We start from the raw sequence: 4,291 nt of genomic DNA, 5'->3' as shown, positions 1-4,291 counted from the left end.
AATGCTCTGGGAAAGGAGGAGGTGTCAGCGCTGCAGCCAGTAGATGGGCCACTTGCATACTGCCTGAACTTGGAGGTGTTGTCCGTCCATGTGGCACTGTGACAGTGCCAAAGTTCATGAATTTCCCTGCTCTGACCTTTGAGTTTGCATTCTGTGTCTATTCGTTCTTTCAGAAGCTCAAATCCATTGGTACTAATTTGCAGTTGTGTCCGTGGCTGTTCTAATTCCAAAACACATTAAGTCCACACAATTAAACTGTAAATACTGATCTTTGCCTATGCAAGGCCTTCTTCCTTTAAGGCCCCCATGTGTTTCTAAAGATGTGAAACCCACAACTGAAAATCACTTCCCATTCTGCACTCCTTTGTTTCTTGGCACAAAATTTCATTGTTTTTCTCTGTACTCTTACATTTTCTGTTTTTAAAATATTTATTTATTTATTATGTATACAATATTCTGTCTCTGTGTCTGCCTGCAGGCCAGAAGAGGGCATCAGATCTCATTTCAGATGGTTGTGAGCCACCATGTGGTTGCTGGGAATTGAACTCAGGACCTTTGGAAAAGCAGGCAATGCTCTTAACCGCTGAGCCATCTCTCCAGCCCCTTACATTTTCTTTATGATGTTTCATGTCATTCCTTCCTATCCTCCAGCTCTTGCCTTCTTTCCTCCATCTTTTCTGAGGTGTTAGGGAACTGTAGCCTTGGATAGTAGAGTTGATAGAGACATCTCATTTACAGCAAGACACTGGCAGTCACTATGTCTCTTTTAATAGCTTCTTATCAAGTCTGTTGGGTATGTTATGGTGGTATTTTCATTATCACTTTATAGACACAGAGACAGGAAGAGGTAAAAGAAGTGTCCAAGACAGAACCACAAAGGCAGGAAACAGACAGAATTCTGATGAATTGTAATTTTGTAGATAGCATTGTGCTTGTCTTTGAATAGGCTCCTAAGAACCCTGATGATTGAGTCAGCATCACACCATGTAAATATTTCATTGTATACCTCATAAATTATTCCTAGTGTGGCCAAAATTATTACAAAATGGCTTTGTAAGCACACAATCCACATGAACATCTTAAAAGCCATTGTTAAATTGTGTGCATGTTCTTAATTCCCAAGTAGTAGGATGCTATGAGCTAAGTTCAAAATGACCAAGGAAGTGGACTTTGAGGTCAGAGGTCAGTCAGAGGTAGGTGTCTTCATTACTTTGCTATTGCTATAAAGAGATGCTATGACCAAGGCAACTTAGAGAAGAAAGAGTTTATTAGGGGCTACAGTTTCAGGGGCTTAGTCCATGGCCATCATGACAGGAAGCAAGGCAGCAAGCAGGCAGGCATAGATCTGAAGCAGTAAGTGAGAGCTTACATATTCAAACAACAGCTGCGAAGCAGAGAGAATGCTAGGAATGGCATGAACTTTTGAAATCTTAAAGCTGGATCTGGGTGGTGGTGGCTCATGCCTTTAATCCCAGAACTCAGGAGGCAAGTATTGATTGTTGTCAAGTAGAACCATCGGCATGGGATAATCCATGATAAATATTAAACAAAGACTTCATCTAACCACACGAACTTCATGACTTTCAATTTGTCTTCACTCTGTGTTGGAAACCCTAATGACAGGGTTTTGTCTCAGCCCAAATGTACAGCCTTAGGAACAACTCCAGTGCTGGCCTTGGCAAAGATGCCTTTGACAGCTTTTCTTTAGGCAGTGTACATTGAAATGGAACCTAAAGGCAGTTATGGGAAAAGCCACCAGTAATGACATGGAGCTAATGTTTTCATATAACAGTATCTCACTGGCATGTCTTTGTTGATGAAGAAACAAAGATCTCAGCCTCGAATCTTTAGGGGGTTCAGAGTTCCTTTCTTCTCATTTCCTCCCTCCCTTCCTTCTTTCTTTCCTCCTTCTCTTCCCTCCTTTCAAGTTTGTTTGGTATTTTTTATTCACTTTAAATGTTCATACTCCCCCCATCACCCACCCCATCATCTCCCATGATTCTCACTTCTCCCTTTGCCAGTCCTACTGATTCCTTCTTTTAAAAATAATTTTATTTTAATATTATGTGTATGAGAGCTTGCCTTAATGCATGTTTTTGCAACATGTATGTGCAGTGCCTGAAGAGACCAGATGAGAGTATTGGATCCCCTGGACCTGGGATTAAAGAGGATTGTGGTCTGCCATGTCCATGCGGAGAATTGAACGGGGGTCTTTTTCAAGAGCAGTCAGTGTTCTTAATGGCAGAGCCATCTCTCCAGTTCTTCACTTCTTCTAAACTAGCCTCTCTCATATATCAGGGTCTATTTTGCATGCAGCTCCTGTGCAGTTAGCCACAGTTGCTGTGTGTCCATTATTGGAATGGTCCTGTCATATCTAAAAGACAGCATTTCACAGTATTCTCCCCTCATCCTCCATCTCTCACAGTCTCAGAGGGTCTTCTCTTTGGCATATATAATCTATGGATATGCCATTAACTGCCCTCTATGGTAAGTATAGTTGTTACTCCTAGTCTGTACTTAAGGAGAGTCAATTTCAACATCTCCACCTGCCTGAGATAGACTGATTAAAGTCCGAACTAACCAAGGCTTCTGAATGAGCTGACATCATACTTGATATTCAACAAAGATAATATGTGTAAGTCAGCACTATAGAAAGCAAGAGGTAGGTGAAGTTTTGTTCTGTTTTGGTTTTGGCATACCAACATCTACCTTTTCCTAAAACTTTTATTAAAGTTTTCTCTTAAAATTTATTTTGATCCTATTTTCCCCTTCCCCAATTCCTCTCTGATCCCCCTCCTCTCCCTTCGCACCCTACTTCAATGGTTTCTCTCTCTCTCTCTCTCTCTCTCTCTCTCTCTCTCTCTCTCTCTCTCTCTCTCTCTCTCTCAAAAAAACAGACTGTCTTAGTTAGGATTTCTATTGCTATGAAGAGACACTCTGACCATGGCAACATTTATAAGGAAAAATATTTAATTTGTATTGACTTACAGTTTCAGAGGTTTAGTCCATTATCCTCATGGTGATGAGCAGGCAGACATGGTGCTGGAGAAGGAACTGAGATTTCTACATCTTGATCTGCAGGCAATGGGTAGTAAACTTGCCAGGAGCAAAGGCCTGTATTTGGTTATAGTCAAACCATCTTAGTTCACAAGTAAGCTATCCATCAGAAGCTCTGTAGGGCAAGTTACAGGCCCAGGAAATAGCCCAATATTTCCTTATCTCTCCCCATGAGTTAAGAATGCCTACAGACCTGCAGGTCCCAGGCCCCAGAAGTAATTAGCATTGCTCCTGTTAGTTAACATTTACAGACCCTCAGCATTTCCTTATCTTTTCCTGTCAGCTAGGAATGTCTTCAGACCCGGCATTCCAGGTAGAACAATTGCATAGAAATCTACCCACGCCCTGCCCTTTTGCTATATAATACTCTTGAGAAAAAAAATAAAATTTGCAGCTTGATCAAAATACAGACTTGTCCATTTTCTCATGTCTCTTTCGTCCCTCCATTTCTCTCCTCCAAGGTCTGGGTACCCAATTCGTGTCCCACTGGACATAAACTGTGTCCCACACTGGGAGTAGTTTGAGCATAGGAGACCGCAAAGCCCACCCCCATGGTGACACACTTCTTCCAACAAGGCCATACCTACTCCAACAAATTCACACTTTCTAGTAGTGATACTCCCTATAGGGGCCATTACTTTTTAAACTACCGCATAGACTGTCTTAGTTAGGGTTACTATGGCTACAATGAACCACCATAATCAAAAAGCAAGTTGGGGAGGAAAGGGTTTATTTGGCTCACTGTTCGTCATCAAAGGAAGTCAGGACAGGAACTCAATCAGGGTAGAGTTCTGGAGGCAGGAGCTGATGCAGAGGCCATGGAGGGATGCTGATTACTAGCTTCTTCAACTTGACTTGCTCAGACTGCTTTCTTATAGAACCCAGGACCACCAGCTCAGGGGTGGCACCATCCAGAATGTGCTGGGCCCTCCCCCATTAATACATCAATAACTAATTAAGAAAATCCCTATAGCTGGATATCATGAATGTTATGATTTTTTTAAAAATGCTGCAAGATCCCCTGCGGCAGTAGGCAGCAGAAATACTGTAGGTCACCAAATGGTGCTAGCGGGACATGTGGCGGCAGGCAGCGGGCCTTGAGAGCAGCCAGTACCAGGCAGAGAAGGCTGCCGGTCCCCAAGCGGTGGCTGATCTCAGGCAGGGAGAAACATGGTAGGAGGGCAGAAGGCAGGGACAGATACATCATACAGAATAGAATTGAATATTTATTACT

General features: G+C 42.5%; 1 protein-coding gene across 2 annotated transcripts in view; it reads left to right on the top strand.

Annotated features, from left to right (window-relative positions):
• Nucleotides 1-4,291, top strand: part of LOC119825569 (cytochrome P450 3A11-like) — a 794,398-nt gene that overhangs the window by 720,467 nt on the left and 69,640 nt on the right. The window lies entirely within an intron of this gene.

Source organism: Arvicola amphibius, chromosome 10, assembly GCF_903992535.2.
Source record: "Arvicola amphibius chromosome 10, mArvAmp1.2, whole genome shotgun sequence".
Classification (NCBI taxonomy): domain Eukaryota; kingdom Metazoa; phylum Chordata; class Mammalia; order Rodentia; family Cricetidae; genus Arvicola; species Arvicola amphibius.
The sequence above is the reverse complement of the archived record's forward strand: the minus strand, read 5'-3'. Positions and strand labels throughout refer to the sequence as shown.